At 46.9% G+C, this 16,476-nt stretch overlaps 1 protein-coding gene across 3 annotated transcripts in view; it reads left to right on the top strand.

Moving 5' to 3' along the window:
* Nucleotides 1-6,299: 6,299 nt before the first annotated feature.
* Nucleotides 6,300-16,476, top strand: part of ADORA2A (adenosine A2a receptor) — a 32,136-nt gene continuing 21,959 nt past the window's right edge. Inside the window, exons 1-2 of one of the 3 annotated variants that reach the window (XM_064466735.1) lie at nucleotides 6,817-6,952; nucleotides 12,058-12,225. The gene's annotated coding sequence lies outside the window, so the exon portion shown is untranslated. Of the gene's footprint in view, nucleotides 6,485-6,816; nucleotides 6,953-12,057; nucleotides 12,226-16,476 lie in introns of those variants that run through there. The other 2 variants (XM_064466737.1, XM_064466734.1) reach the window with 2 other exon arrangements.

Here is a 16,476-nt window from a genome sequence, read left to right as displayed (position 1 = left end):
TTGAATGTAATAAGGTCAGTTAAATAATTATGAAGGTCTTACTGAAAAACTGCAGCAAAATAATAGCCTCCGAAGCAACATCAGTGTAATATTCCATTTTGTTAAATCACAAATCTTATATCAGAGTCACGGTTGTTCTGCAGTTAAATTCTATGTAGGAACTAGGTTAGCATTACAGAACTTTCAGCTGAAACTGTTATCATAAAGGGTTTCACAATTGCTTTGATCAACGGAAGAGGGTTGGATTATGTCATGTATGTTGCCAAGAGCTGCTGCCTAGTTCCACAAAGTGCACAGGCAAGAGGGGCTCATGAAGATTTAAGTTCTTCCCACACAAAAATTCTTTTAAAACAGAGACAGTAACTTATCATAAAAAGTTAACTCCCTTCTCTAGCTGGGAAGTTATTAATAGCCAGCAGCTACTGTTAAGACTTTAACAAAAAATAAAAAAAGAGGTGCTGAATTCTGTGCCTTTCACGTTGTTCCCCCTCTCTCAGCTCCCTCAGTCAGTGTTTTGTCTACGGGGTTTTTTCAGCACTCCTTCCTTGGCCCCAGCATTTGTATTCTTGTTTCTTATACTGGTGTTTTTCATCCTCAATGCTAAAGGTTGGGTGAGGTACAGAGCTCCCTGTTGAACTGCTTGGAAAGTAGTGACAGCATTGTGGAAAGCGCCAGTATCTCTGTATGAGATACTGCTTGATCCTGTGACCCGACACCTTGGATGGGGAAGTTAGCTAATTGTGTCTCTCTTCCTGGCAGCTCAAGATTAGAAGAAGATTTATGATGAATTACATGGTTTTTATTAGCTTCACTTCTGTTAGAAAAGTTGCTTTGAAACACCTTCCACGCACCTTTGTTTGGAAAAAATTCTGTCTATGAATTCTAAAAAAACCAAAAAAGCAGATAAGGAACTGAGGCCATCGATCCTAATCCAAGCTGAGGTTTCTTACTAGTCTTTATGTCTGCCATTTCCCTCTGTATCACCGGGGTTTAACTGAACTTTGTAGAACTGCATTTGTGTATATGAAAGGCGCTGTTTGACAAATATGATGTTGATTTTCCTTAGACATTCTTTGCTCTTCAGGATTTCCAGTTCTTTGGAACCTCCTCAATCTCGTTGTGAAAATAGGGTTGATCACAGTAGTGTCTTATCACAGTATTTTTACTGCTAGACATTTGCATTGGTTACATAGCATGAGGAAATATTTCTGCTGCTCTCCAGTGCTGTGCATAGCTCACTCCCTTGTTTATGCTGCCTATTCTTAAACCATTTTAGGCTCTTTTCTCACACCAAAAGCCTAGAAGTTAAGCTCTTAAAAATGAAGGAAACTTGAGAAGGAGACATAACAGTCTGGAGACAACTTTACTGAGCTGTTGACAATATCATATTTTTCAAAAATAAATATCCCAGTGAGCACCGACATGCCAGCGTGTTGAGTTAACGCTGTGTGTCTCTGGGGCCACATCCAGAGGCAATCAACTGCAGTGGAGGAAAGCCTAGGGTAAAGCCTGTGGCGTGCATAACCAGTGCTATCTCTTGAAAAAGAAAATCACGACACTGGAGATTGGGATGATCCTGAGGGGTGCTGAGCACCAGCAGTTCTGCAGTTCAGAGCTGTTAGGTGTTCAGTCCTGAAAAATCTTTCCTGAATACGGCTGGTCTAACAACACTACTGCTGGGCTATCGTCCCAGCAGAGAAGCAGCGTAAAGGGAAGGCATGCCGCAGTTTTCCTCTTGGTCAGAGGTACAAACCTTGTACAGGCATGGGAACAGGGTCCTAAAACACTAAGTTCACTTCAAAAACCTATGAAGTTCCATCATTTTACACAGACATTTCCAGCACACGTTATTCCCTAGCGGGGAGTGGTGGGGAGCAAGGTCAGTAGCTACTTCTTGTCTCCAGTTTGTGTTGTGACAGAGCTTGGTTATAGACAATGTGCATTTTGTCAAGTTAAATAAGGGTTGCCCTCTCATTGCTCCTTAGAATAAAATGAGAATAGTGTAAGTGAAGAAGAATCATCTGACTTCTGCTGGGCCTTGCAACTCCAACAGTCCGTTTATTGTATAAAGGTAACTTCTATATATTACTATTATAGAAAAGAAATAGCTGTTGCTCTGCAGCTCCCACATGATGATTCATGCTACCAGTTTTTCTTCTATTAATAGTCTACAAAGAGCGCTTAAATTTAGATTGAACTCCATCTCGTAGTCTGTCATGCTGAATAGCATTTAGAGAAGTGAAGCCACAGTCTGTTTGGGCAGTGCCTTTTACGGAGGCCGTCCAAATCTCGGCACAAAATCACTGAAAATCCTGTTGTTCCTGACCCAAGTGCAAATGGCAGGATTCACAGAATGTTGCGGGTAAGGGGGGTTGCGTTTCCCTGTGAGCACAAACCTTACCTCGACATTAGCTTGTTTTCCTTAAGCCTAGGTAAAAGTTGAACTCCTGTGCTGGAACCAAACAGTTTGTGAGAAGGCTTCAGTCTTTGACACAGAGGAGCATCCTTTGTTAAGCTGTTAGCGATGGGCGTTTCCAACAGCAATGCTGCATGTGTAACTTTGTTAAGGGACTCTTTCTTCAGAAAATCTAGCTGCTTCTTTTTCTTTTTCAGTGTTGATTTTTAAATTGCTAACATATTTAATGTTGAACAATGTGAGTGACATGATTGCATGTATATACACACATATGGATTTTTATTTTTATATATATTTATCTCTAATGTTGAAGGATTTGCTAGTGTTTTCAAAGGACCTCAATTAACCCTGCCTCCATCCCTTCTCTTAGACTTGTGCCTTTCACTGCTTTGAGGAGAGTCAGGCAGTATTTGTGGGAATGGGATTATGTACAAGTCAGAACACATAGTTGTAAGTGCCCTGTTTAATAACACTGCATATGTGCGCTAATGCAATACTCAGTTTGATGCTTCTTTGCAAAATATGCATCCCTTAAATGTAATTTTGTGTATACCAGATGAATCAGTCTGGTTAGAGAGAAAAATTTCATGATGGAGAAGAGTTCCAAAACTGGTAAAGAGTAATCCCTTTCTTGTAGACAGAAATATTTTTTGTTTTTAAAAAACACTAATTCTTCCAGATTCTGTTCTAGACAAACTGATGATGATTTTCAGTCCCTCACATGGAAGCCTCAGTACATGGGTATGATTTTCCTGCTATCTTGCTGCTTACCAGGGTGGCAGGCTGGTTTTGATTATAGTCATTGTAGAGGAGTCTGGTTTGTGTTTACAGAGGCATCACTGGCGTGCCCAGGCAGACTGTCGATCATGCAGTATGGGGAAAGAGAAGGGTGAGTTTCACGATAGGTCTCAAGTGTGAAGTTTTTATTGACTTTGCTTTCGTCTTTTTGAAGGGAGCATTTAAAGGTTTTTTTTTTCTACACAGTCTTTCGAGAGTTTACTACTTCAGCTCAGTTGCCAAGTCTGAGAAGTACAAATAGCCTCGTAGTGCTGCTTTTCAGTTGCCCAAACCTGAGGAGTTTGGCTTGTTCAGTTAGGAGACAGTGTACAGTACGTTACTGCAGCTCTGCTTTTCAGGAATGAAAAAGCCCTTCTTGGCTGTACAGAGGAGAATCAGATGCCTTACTTTCTTTCCTTGCAGTACTGCACTTCTTTCAGCTCACAGCCTGAGCCAGCAGCTCAGGCACAGTCACACTGCCAGGCGTGTGGCAGTACCTTCCCTGTGGCTGCGGAGGCTGCGGGAAGCTGTTCTGTTTCCAGGTAGTTTCAGCCTATTTCTTAAGGTAGTCCCTTCTCAAACTGTATCTGGCCACAGCGGTTGTAGTAATGCTGTTTTCCTTCATGAGTGACTAAGAAGGGAAAGGAAGTCAGCGCACTCTTAGACTGCCCCCCCGCCGTTATAAAAACAAAGAAAAAATATAAAAGCTGGTTGTATTCCTTACTGTCATTGTTGGCCACTCGTAAGGAGGGCATAAGTAGAAGTATCTACAGGTAAGGACAGTACACATTGAATATGCACAAGAAGAAATATGTTCTGAAGACCAGTGCAGTTGTGATACTTGACAGGGACAATAGCATAAAACCAGTAGAAAACCAATTAATTTCTTAATTGAAAAGAAAGGTGACAGCTTTCATTCAGTAAGGTCTGAATAGATCTATCATATCCAGTTGGATAGGTTAGGACATAACACAGCAGCTGCTCATTATAAACACATTTACTTGTGCAGAAGTGATAAATGAGCATGCAAAAGTAGAGGAACTGGCTCTGGGAGGTGTTAATACTGATTTTTAACGCCTTGAAACACCACAGAATTCTGAACTGCACAGAGAAAACGAATAGGTGACAATGGGGACATGATACACCACCTGAACTGGAATGGCTGGTGGGAGAAGGATCCAGTGGTTTGGTGCTTTTGCTAGTGGTATCGTAATGCTTTTATAGGAAAAAAAAAAAAAAGCAGTTTATAAGAAACTTGTCAGGGTGCCATTATCAGCCAGTCCTGCAAAGCACTCGGGCATTTGCTTTGGGTGTTCTGTGACATGCTGATTTAAAAGAAAATATAGTCTGCATCAGATAATCTTAAAATTGATTAGCTGCAAAAAATCAAAGAGTTATAACTGCGAAAAGAAACATCCAGTGAAGTATTTCTGGGGTCCTTCAAAGATATATTGATCAACATCTGCGACTCAGGAAACTTGTAAGATGATGTGTTGAGGATGGGACTGTTGGAAGAAAGCAGCCTGGCAGCTTAATAAAGGGAGCTGACTGCAACAACTTTGGTTTTAATGTATTCAGGAACAAAATCATATCTAGAAACTGCATCCCTGCTCCTTAAAGGATTTTGATTCCTAGCTTTCATTGATTTCAGTGGGAGAGAGTAATTTGGATGTCTTTGAGGATCTGGGCCCCTCCACTGCAAATTCAGTTGCACACCATAAAATGCTGTGGAGTATCAGCTCGGAGTGGGAAAAAACTCTACGCTACCTCCTGTACAGGGCAAGAGTGAGACCATTACACAAGCAGTGCTCAATTCTAGTGTCAGCATTTTTCAAAAAGCTCTGGCAAACTTCATGTAGGCAGACAGCATTTCTAAATTTGTCAATATTGCAGCACGTTTTGATGAGGCTTCTAAATTTCTCATAGTATCCCATTATTGCTTTTTCTCTTGACTTGGCTAGTCAATATATGCGGTCCTTAAAATCATTACTGTGTGGTAGATTACTTCAGCCCTTTCTGTAACTTCCTGGGAAAAATGCCGTTTTCTTTTTTCTCCCCACAGGATTCCCACTGTGTTTGGAGCAGCGCTCAGGTCTCCACTCCACTCTGTAACTCGTAGCGGGGCGGCCCAGGCAGCCCGTGTGCCAGCCTGCCTTCCTGGCCGGGGTAAGAGCAGAGGGGAGGGCAGCACAGGCGCCAGCTGCTGCTGCCAGTGTTAAATTTTTAATGCTCAGATGCTCATAGGTTTTGAGGTTGGTGCTGGAGTGGCTGGTGCCAGTTCTGCTACTTTTTTCCTCCTGTCTTGATACACCAAAAAAACTTAAGCATCATTAAAGCTCTTGCTGCCAGGGAAGGGTGGGTAAGCCAGTTGCCTGTCGGTCAAAGTAATCTGCATACGCTTCTGGCAGATGTGACGTGAGAGAAGCACCTTCGGGCTTGGGAATCCTACAATAAAACTTCTGTTGCGAGGCACAAGCACCCAAGCTGTGGCAGTCCTCTGCGCAGAGGGGCTCGGGCTCCCTGTCACTGAAATGAGCTGGGCTTTCACAGGCTGGGGTTTGGGTAGGGTTGGTGCGAACTGTGAACCTGATAGTCTTCCCTGTTTTGTAATGTCCAACCAATAGAAATGCGTAGATAAATTACCTGCTAAGACGAAAAGTTGAAAAATAGAAGTAAAAAAAAAAAAAAAAAAAAAGATATCCACAAAGAGCAGCGGGTTCAAATTCTCGAGAGGTTGTCTCCCCGCTTCAGCATTGCTGTGAGATGAGTCACGGCTGTTCCCCAAGTCTGTTCCGTGGAGGAGCAGGAGGTGGCGGGGGACACGCAGGGCCCCGAGGGGGGACACCACCGCGGGCCTGGCTCCAGGCGGAGGCGCACGTGGGTGCTGGTCGGATCCCCAAGGACGTCCGCAGTGGGAAAGGGGAAACTAATGGAAAATACTTAATATCTTTACTGAGACCTCTTCTACCCTTCTCCAGAGCGGCAGTGCACTCTGGAAGGGGGTTCCTTTCTGGTGCTGGTAAGGACAGTTAAGCAGAGAAGAAACCGCAACTGCCGCCGTGCTGCGGCGGCCCGCCGGGGTCCCGCGGCGCGGCGCGGCGCCGCCGGGTGCAGCCCCGGGCCGGGGCTCGCTGGGTGGGTCTTCCAGCGTGGAAAGAACTCGGGGCTTAAAACAACGCCCGGAGAAAGCCCTCCTTCCCTCCCCTACTTCCACCGTACGCAGCCCAAGCACGGTAAAGGCCCGCTGCTGTCGCTTGCGGGTCCCTCACGGCGAGAGCCGGACTTGTGCAAGTAGGTGTCAGCCGCTCCTCCCGCCGCTTGGCGCGGGGCCGGGCCGGCGCGGCGGGTGCGGAGCCCCCCCGGTGCCGCCAGGTAGAGCCGCCGGGCCGCCGACCCCGGGCACTGGCCCCGCCGCGGCGGCGGGACCCGGCAGGGCCGGCCGCCCTCCTCCCTCCAGGGCAGGGGCTGAGGCGGCACCGGGGGCGTCCCCCCGCCGCCCCCGGGGCCGCCCCCGCCCCGCGCCGCCCGCGCCGCCCTCCAGGGGGAGCCGCCGCCGGCGCCGAGCCCGCTCCTGCGGCCGAGGGCGCCGCACCGGGGCGGGAGCGGGAGCGGGAGCGGGAGCGGGAGCGGGAGCGGGGCAGCGCCCGGCGGGACGGCACCGGCAGCGGCAGCGGCAGCGGCAGCCACCCGCAGACACCCACTGCCCGGGCGCGGCGGAGGCGCGGAGCGGAGCGGAGCGGAGCGGCGGCCCGAGGGCAGGTGGGTGATGCCGCCGTCGCCGCGGCTGGGCTCTGCGGTGAGGGGCGGCGGGTGCCCCCGGTGCTGCAGCTCTCGGGGCGGGGCGGGACCTCCCGGCCGGGGCCGGCTGCGGGTCTCGGCCGGGCGGTGCGGGCGGGCCCCGGATGCTCCCGGGCTCGGGATGCACCGGCGGCCGCCGGCTGCGGGCAGCTCCGCTTCCCCTCGCCTCCTTCGCGGTGTTGGCGACAGCCCCGCTCCAGCCTCTGCGGCGAGTTCGAAAGGCCGCCGTTCGGTACCCCGTCGGTGCCGCCCGACCCCCTGCCCCAGGGCCGGGGCGGCTGCTCTTTGCCACCGTGCTCCCCTGCCCCGGCTCGGGTGGTTTATCTGCCGCGGAGCCGGTACTCTTCACCCCGCTCTGATTCCCAACTTTCAGTTCCCTGACACACCCCCGTGCTCCGAGATGTTTGCTCCACGGATCTTCCTTCAAACATCAAGCGCTGGACTTTGCTCCCCTGCACCCAGCCCTCCTTCTAGCCTTTCAGCTGGTATTTGTGCTTGGGCTTAATCATAAAGTCGCGATTCCCCAGGAGCACCCTGCATCCTGTAAACTTCTCCATAGCGTTTAACAGAGGAGATTTCCACGCGCTTTGCAATCACACTGAGGGAAAAAGGACAGGGACTGAATAGATGGCAGTAAACCTGTGCCCAAACCTTATCCCCTTCCTTGCCGCCGGGACCCCTGACCCTGCCTCACTGGTGCCAAGCGACGGAGAGGGCTTTTCAGCCGTGTGCCTTCTGCGGTGCCTGGGAGCCCTCTGCGCCTTGGTCCTCGGCGAGCGTGTTGGTGGAGCTGCCCGTCACAGAGGGCCTTGGCGGCTCTGTGCTGAGGGGAGAGAGCAGGCGAAGGAACGGGGAAGAGGCTGCAAGGTGCCGGTTGCCCCCAGAGCTGTTGGGAGGATGTGTGAGGAGGCTTTCTGCCCCAGCGGCGAGGTCTCCGGGGCCCTGCCGGGCCGACCTGCCCTCACAGAGGGCACATGGAAGAGCACATGGAGCAGCAGATGTGTGGCTGCTCTGCGTGTGCTGGTGTGTGGTGCCCTCGCAGGGGATGCTCCTGGCAAGAGGTTTTTCTGCACTGTTCTTTGCGTGGTCTAAGAGTCACCAGAAGCACTGTAGTTGCTTTAATGCTCTTTTATGTCTTCCTGCAGTACGAGCTTGGGGTAAATTTCGAATGCAGGCTGTGCTATGGCTTGAAATTAATAAAAGGTGGTCCAGCACCCTCTTCAAAACTGCCTTGGGCAAAGGGCCCACAGAGGACTTGAAGTGAGCAACATGACTCACATAGTAAATAGCAGTTAATAGAATTGCTGTAACTACTTAAAATTATTTTCCTAAGCAGATGGTCAACCATTAGATAACTCGATCTTTGGATGTATTTGTTTTCAGGTTTCTTATCAGGCTCGTAAGTCTCAGACCTGTGTATCTCAAGAACTGTAGTAACTGATAAATTCATTCTTCTGTGTGAGAGAAACTAACAGAGAGAAAGAGTGGCCAGCTCCTGCTGTTAGAGACACCCCCCGAAGCATATTGCCCAAGTGAAGTACAAAAAGATGAGATAAAGTGACCAACAGGGGTGTCAGAAATACTTCAATCGAATTAGATCTGTGGAAGAAACACCTTACTTTGAGTCTCAATTAAAAAGTCCGTATAAATGTAATCACATACCATAAAAATACTATAAAAATTAAATCCTCTCTAATGTGGCAAATGGATTAAATTCTGAATTAACCAGGAAAGCTCTGAGCTGTAGAGAAAACACGTGGGTACAAACTGCAAACATGTATGTGTGTATATAAAATAAATAGTGACCTATTCCAGGGTGCGGGGAAAGTCAAGCAGGTCTCCTTTTTATTGCTGTTCAGGTGGTAAGTTTGTAACTTAAATGTGTACATAACCTATCTCTCTTTCCATATGCATTTTTATACCTAGAAAATAGAATCAGCATCATCCTGTGCCAGGTCAGGGGGGGTCAGGGCAGTAATGATGTCTTTAGCCTCCATCCTTCCGTCAGTGGGTGCAAAAAGCACTAAAGCTCCGAGCTGAAAAGCCTCCGCTGGATCTCCCGTGTTTGCATTTCTATTTTTGCTGGTATTTTAGTAGGATGATTCTATGCGGACTGCTGGCACTATTGCGTTTGGATGTAATCAACTTTTGAAAGCTATTCATCTTTTTTGTTTAATCTTCAATAATGGATTTTATGTAGAGCCACATGGTTAAGCCCTCGTAAGAACTACTGGGAAAAGCTCAGTCCAGCAGGAGGTTTGGAGGGACTGTTTTGACTCTTCACTCTTCCTTTCAGTTGTGCTTCTCTGAAGGGTCTGGGCTGGGCTGGCTGGCCGAGTACATCCCCTTCAGTCTTGAGCCTGGCAGCTTTTCCATCTGGTGTGGAAGGAAAACCTCCCCCTTTACCACTTTCTATCTTGGGGACTGATGGCTATATGATTTCTCGGCTATACAGGATGTTTCAGGCTTCACAGATTTTCCACCAAAACACTTATTTTCGCGATGCTTTGGCTCTTTACTTTGGTTTGACATTTCTGCCCACATTTTCACATGTGAGATGGTACAAGGCATCGTGTGGCTGAGCTCTCTCTAAGAGTTCTGCGCAGCTGTGAGAGGTTTTTCCATCCAAAGGCTATGTTCAGCATCTCTTCTGGTGTCCTGCAAAGTTTGTCCTTGTCTGCTGCTTGAACAGGTTTCAGCTCTCGTTCTTCATTCTCTCCATCTGATCTGGATTGTTTAGGTCCTTCTTCATTGTGTGCTTTCCATCTGAAAATGGAGATGGGCTATTGAAGCTTTCTTTTTTGTTGGACTCTAAACTCAAATCCAAGAGATATTGAGCCGTGTGTCAAGGAATCAGGGAGGATTCCCACAAGTCGATGGAGAGTTACTCCCTTTCATAAGGGTTTGGTATCTAGGACCAGAAGGCTTAGTTGCCTCATGGATCACCTGCAGGTTTTGCATCACTGCACCTGAACAGCCTTGGCAAAGCTACTTGAACACAATGGCACCAGTTCCTCGTCTCTGCTCATTTTGAAGAGGCAGAGAAGGTTGCCTACTTCATGGCATGCTCGTGTAGCTGAATACTGAGGGTTGGTCTTTTAGGGGTGCAGAACTGGCAGCATTCTGCCTTGGGAGGGCAAGAGGATCTGGGTAGATATGCACAAGGTGGTTTAACCTCTGAAGGCTTCAGCTTCCTCTATAGAATGGGAAGATGCCCTCACAAAGGTTGCGTCTGTGTCAAGAATAATTATTGGTCGTATTGCACATTTTTTTTTTTTTTGTTCTGGAGTAAATCTCTGCAGAGCAGAATGGACGGATGGCACATACAACTCTCAGTTATGGAAAATACCCTCAGGAGGTACTTCAGGGTCATCTAATCCATGCCACTGCCCAGAGGCAGGATCAGCTATGCTTTTGCCATTCTTAAAGACCTGCAGCGGAGACTCCATACTTTAGTGCAGGGAACACCCTGATGTCCAGCTTAAACCTCCTTTGCTGTAACTCATTCCTCATCCTGACCACAGCGGGCAACCCACAGAGGATCAGCAAGGAGTGTTTAGAAGTGCTTCAGCAAATGCAGATATTTGGTAAATGTGAGTGAATAAAGGTGTGATATGTTTTAGTCCTCAACCTGCGTTCTGTAAGGAGCAAGTCATAGGAAACCTGGCTACCTTATGCTTGGTATGGCCAGAGATCCACAGTAGCATGGGAGGAATGGGGTAGGTAGGCTGCAGCACGGCTCTGTACGGTGATGCAATTGCAAAGTTAGGATCAAGTTGTTTGGATGAACAGGCAGCAATGAGGTTACGGAAAGAGCTGATGAGCCACTAAGTGCTTAGGAGAGTTCAGAGAAAAGCCAAACGCAACAAGATGGCTTCTGTAAAAATGATGTGTTCGGGGTGATCACTGCTGTTAGGCAAAAGTGTTAACAGTGCTGAGGCATGTTTCAGTGCGAGCTTTGTCCCTTCCTGTTCAGGATGCCTGGGGCTTGATATGGGTGCTATAAACAGGCATGTAGTGCTATGTGAGACATCCCAGTGGGGCTGGCAGAGAATCGGTTAGGACCTAGGGGAGGTGTGTGCCTTGCTAAAGTGACAGCAGAGGCTCAGGTTATAGCTTAGAGCCCTTTAGTCCTCACTATTCACTTACATTTAAGCAACTAACTCAAACCTTAGCAGTTTAGCTTATCACTTGTTCTGGAGAAAGGAGAATGCGTTTCATCATTGGGTCTGTTGGTTGATTACGAAAACCAAAAATTACCAGGGAGCATTAAATACAACGTAATATTGTGTGAAGTACATGCAAATGCCATTGTGGAAGATAAGCCAGATCAGGAGCACAGAGCTTCTTTGCCTACAACACAGCAGTAAATCTAGTGTCAGGAAGGTCGCACTTGAAATTTTATGTATGCTTTGGGGCTCTTGCTGATGTTTTTTTGATTATTTTTTTTTTTTAAGTTACAGATTTCAAGCCCAAATAAAATAAGTAATTTGTTATAACTGCAAATGCAGCAATGAAAGGCAGGGTTTGTAAAGAAATGGCAGCTACAAGACAGATCGTATTTATCTTAGATGTTAAGTCAGGGGTTGCATGCAGTAGGTTTATCACTATCTGACAGGTAACACGATAAACTCCAGGTGTTGCACAGGGATTTGGAAAGACCTGAAAGGGAATAAAGAATACTTTACGTATCATTTTTAGGGAACATTTGCAAACAATGCATCTGAGACAATGGAGAATTTAGCAGGGAGTGAAACTTCTTGCAGGGATGGTTTAAGCCAGGGACAGGGAGAGGGAAAGGCATACGGAGGAGGAGGGAATCTTCCTGTCCCTCTCTGATACAAGGAGAGGAAAGGGGGGTTTTCCTGAAGCTTTGGAGACGTGACGAATGACATGCTGGGCTCCTGTCTGTATGCTGATTAGCATTTGTGATTGCACTCAGATCCAGGGTGGAAGGCACTCAGGCATTCTCAGGAGGCCTCTAGTACTTGCAGATTGGGGCTGTTTTATCTGCCGGCTTGCTGAGATACAGCGCTCTGTCTCCCTGTCCCCTGTGTTTTTCCCAGGCGATGCTCACAGGGGCAGTTGTGGCTCCTTGTTCAGCAGCTCTTCAAGGAGGGCAGGAGGGGGATTGTTCACTGGTGGAGCCATTCGAAGCTCAGCTGAACCCGAGCCAGCATCAGCTGGGGGTCACGTCTGCATACCTCCCTGGGCAGAGTCCCTCACGCATTTGAGTGAGTAATGCTGTTCAACAGAGGGAAACAGAGGGTAATTGGGTCTCATTCTGCTCTTTTAATGCATCCCTTTGGGAGTGGTGAGGTTTGCACTATTTTCCCTGTTAGAAGGTTCTTTCCTCAGTTAGTGTTCAGACCTCAGAGTCTCTCCCATTTTTCTCCTGGTTTTGCCTCTTTGGAGCTATTTTGTTTTGGTTTTAGACTATTGTGTTCTCCTTTTGCTTCTTCTTTCCCCCCACCCCCACGTGTTCTGGTGTTGTGGTTTTTTTGGGTTGGTTTTTTTTTTTTGTTGTTGTTGTTGTTGTTTCTTTTTTTAGTGGGGAGCATAAGTGTTTCTGCTCTCTTTGCCTGTTCTATAATGTTGGCCTGTTACCCATATCCATATCCCCCTTCTTGTACTGGGAAAATCCTCTACAAAGTGACCTATCATTTTGGTTACTGAGGTTTCCCCATAATATGATTGTCAGATCCTGGTATGAATCAGTTGTTGAGGTGAAGGAGTTAAGGGAAGTAGGCTGTTAAATATCATGATCTGTGGTGATAACAACTTTGGTATTGGTATGAAATCCATATATTTGGGCACAGACTGGGATTTTCCATAGGAAACATTTCCCAGGATAAAAGACAGCTAAGAGGCATATGGCTCTTTAATATAATCTTCAGAAGAGAGGCACGTGATTGAAATTGATTTGAATAATTACAGTTTCCACATACGTCCAATCCACAGATCAGTGCCCAGGTTCAATGGGATGATGGAAAATAACATCAGACTGACTTGGGCTGGCACCAGCACCATTACAGTTCCTGGAGCACGTGCAGGGAAGCACGTTGACTTTTAAAAAGTTTCTTAAATGTTCTGCAGGCTGGATTTTTGGCAAAAAAAAATTGGCCTGTGCCAAAGGCTACCTAGTCAGGAGTTCCTTTAAATACCCTGATTCCAAAAAGTGCTTCCCTTCCAGAAATCAAGCCTCTTTAGCTGGACGTGTTAAAACTGAAGCACCTAACTTTGTCAAGCACCTAACGCACATTAATCTTTTCTTTTATGTCATCCTGTGTCTTGCTAAATGCTGATCCAAACTCTGCTTGCCCATTATGATTCATTTAGGGTTATAACAAGGGTAGACATAGAGGATTCTGGTGGGTTCGTTATTAGTTACATGATTCTTTTTCTCTGGTACAACTGTATGGTGTCAGCTCTTGCATGATATAGAAAGGTGAGAAGTTGTATTCATGTGCTGAAGACTGGAAAGATGATTAATCGACAGGTTTTGTTGTCTTTCCTACCCCATTCCTAAAGGGAAATCTTCCTTTTCCTCCATGTAGCCACGGTACAACCTACTTGTATGATTACAGCAGGCAAGAGATGGGCACAGTCCACTTGGGAGAAATGATCCTTAAGTCTTGGGCATGTCTGTTCTCGGCACCTCCCTGGGATCCATCTCTGTTTGACTAGCATCTTTTGCAGTCAAATGCCACAGTCCCTAAGGAATTTGCCTTGGCAGTCTTTTTTGGTTTATCCTTGTTCAGCAAGGTGTGAGGATCGTGGTTGTCACACATTTGAGAAATGATTGCAAGTTTCTTTACAGCTGGAGCTTTTGATGATCTCTTACTATGTAGAAACTGTAAAATATCTTAAGTTTTCACAGGAGAAAAGGGCTGCCTCCCAAGCATGGTAGGGGTGTCTCTACTGTAGCGGGGTACTTGCTGCTGCTCTCCTTGCCTATCTGCTTCCTCTAGACAAGCACACTAACTCATAAACAGCTAGCAAGTAAAATGTTTTCTAAAGTGATTTATGAACGGCAACTGGTTCTCCCGTGCAACGGTTTGATGTAGAAGGAGAGAAACCGATGACTAGAAATGTCATTTTTGCCAGCAGTTGCATGCTCTTGCCACTCCAGGACATTGGCATCTCTGGCCTGAGCAGCCAGAGGAGGAAGCGGGCAGAGGTAGCAGACTGTTACTTGTAAGCAGATGTGCTTTTACCCCAGCACAAGGACTTAGGAAATGAAGGAAGGACTTCGTTAGAGTCCTCAGAGCACCAGCTAAACACTGAGGCTTTGGGATCCGTAACCAGTGACACTCAAGATTTCTTAATAAATCAGACTATAATCAAGGTCTTGAAAAGAAAAATAAAGTTGCTTTGGGTACCTACCTCTAGAAAGGCTTGTATTGGTGTGGCTGACTGTGACAGTGAAAATAAAAGTCACTTTGGAAGGGTGACAGAAGTATAGTGCAAGTCATAGCAAAGAGAAGAGGGAGGGCATGTGGGCTTGTGACATAATCAGAGCACCAACTCCTCCTTATCCACAGAGAGTGGCAGGGTCCTAAAAATGTCTTAAATGGCTTTGAGACTGAGGCAGAAACACTAACGGGATGATGAGGCATTAGCGCGTCAGGATAAGCACCTTAAAAAATGGAAAAGGGAAAGTTGCTGGAAATAAACCAAGGAGGCAGAAAAAGTTGTTCTTGTGGCTTTTGCCTGCTTTTGGAATGAGCACACACCACCAGTGCTTTTTCACCGGTAGCTGACTGAGAGCCTGAGGTGAAATGAGTTGGGCAGAACGTACTGGGGCACAGCCTGGGGGTTCAAGGGGCCAGGGCAGGGGCCTGGGGCGTGGGAGGAAGTAGGGTTTCTTGCAATATTGGCTGATTTTTGGCCAACACAAGGCACAAGGATTGCTCAGTCCCTGAGATTGAACTGGCAGTGAACAGCCCATACAGAGCCAGTGGCAGTCAGTGAGGTGGGCTGTGCAGGGGCAGAGGGTGGGGGGAGCCCGGGGGGTGTTCAGATGGGCTCTGCTGCCATGTCAGCAGGGCGGGCTCTACAGAGCTCGGGCTGAGTGCTTCCACTGTGTCACTGCTGAAATTGATAAGGGAGCAAGTAGAGGAGGAAGGATGTGATGAGCTGTGTTAGCCACCCAGTGGAGGCTGCTTTTCATACTGTGGGTGGGTATGAGTCAAACCGCTTGGGTGGTGATGGAAGCTTCATGGTGAGTCCTCAGTAACAGCCCTTGCTCCGAGGAGTCAGCAGATGAGCCACGGATGAGCTAATGCAGTGATACAGCTTTGCTTTGTCTCAGAGGCAGGTAGAATTTGCTCATCTGTTCAAATTATACAGTGCCTCCATCAGGATAGGGAAGGACAGCTGGGGAATCATTTCAAGTTACATGGAGAGAGATGGAGAGTTCTGTTCCTTCTACTGTAGAAGATAGGGTGTTGGTTGACCTGGTACCACACCACTCCCTGCACTGCAATTAAGTGAGTTTTTGTTTTGCTGGCAGAGCTTAAGCAAATGCTACTTACAGCCTGCAGAGGATGGTGCTCAGAGGAGAGGGAGCAGGGCTTGCAAGGCCTGGTGGAGAACAAACCTGTAGTTGGAGAAGGCAAATAGGGTTTGGGAACAACTGGATCAAACCGCGGGAAAACAAACAGATGTACCCAATTCTCAACTGTCTGTCTGGAAACTTCATCTAGAAATGGGAGGTGAAGTCATATCTGGAGAGAAGTCTACTCCATTACTTTAAAATATATCAGAATGGATGCATTAGCAACATGACAAATATTTTCAGAGCAAATTCCTCCCTTGCCTGTATTCCTCCGTGGGTCACCTCTTCTTGGTAGCCTGTTTTCTCATTTCTCTGATTTTGTTCGTAAGGAAATGCTGCTTATGTATGAACACAGCTGGCTTTAGTAGGGCTGTGGGGAGGTGAAGTTTGCTTTTGAGTTCTTCCCTCACACAGGAAAGGAAAACTGGTTCCTCGGAGACATTGTGGATGATATTGGCAGTAGTAACGTGTTTCTGGCCATGGCACATGGTTATAATTATGCTTTTTTACATGTCTGGCTTATGAAAGTTTATCCAAATCCTCTATTTTTTAATTTTTGGAAATGCCACTGTAGGTAGATCAACATCATCGGTCCTGGATACAAATGGTTTGCTCAAAAAACCAATGTGTTTCTGTGCCTTTTGGCAATATATCATGATGCCTGCTGCCCAGTGAGACTTTAGAGCGCACAGGGGAACCTTTTCCCTTTGTTTGTTTGTTTCGTCTGGCTTATTTAACTGCTGGTCATTCAGCCTTACTTAGTTTTGTCCTTCCTGGCTTTTTGTGACCATTAGAATGGGAATAATTACTGTGAGGGTTTGTTGTTTTTTTTCTTGCTTTTAAACATTTATAACATCCACTTAGGGAAAAAAAATAGCCAAATGTCTTCTGTTCTAGTCTCCTCTTCCGCTACTGCAATAAAAAT

Source organism: Phalacrocorax carbo, chromosome 15 (assembly GCF_963921805.1).
Source record: "Phalacrocorax carbo chromosome 15, bPhaCar2.1, whole genome shotgun sequence".
NCBI classification, from domain to species: domain Eukaryota; kingdom Metazoa; phylum Chordata; class Aves; order Suliformes; family Phalacrocoracidae; genus Phalacrocorax; species Phalacrocorax carbo.
Note: the sequence above shows the minus strand (reverse complement) of the source record. Positions and strands in the feature narration are given on the sequence as shown.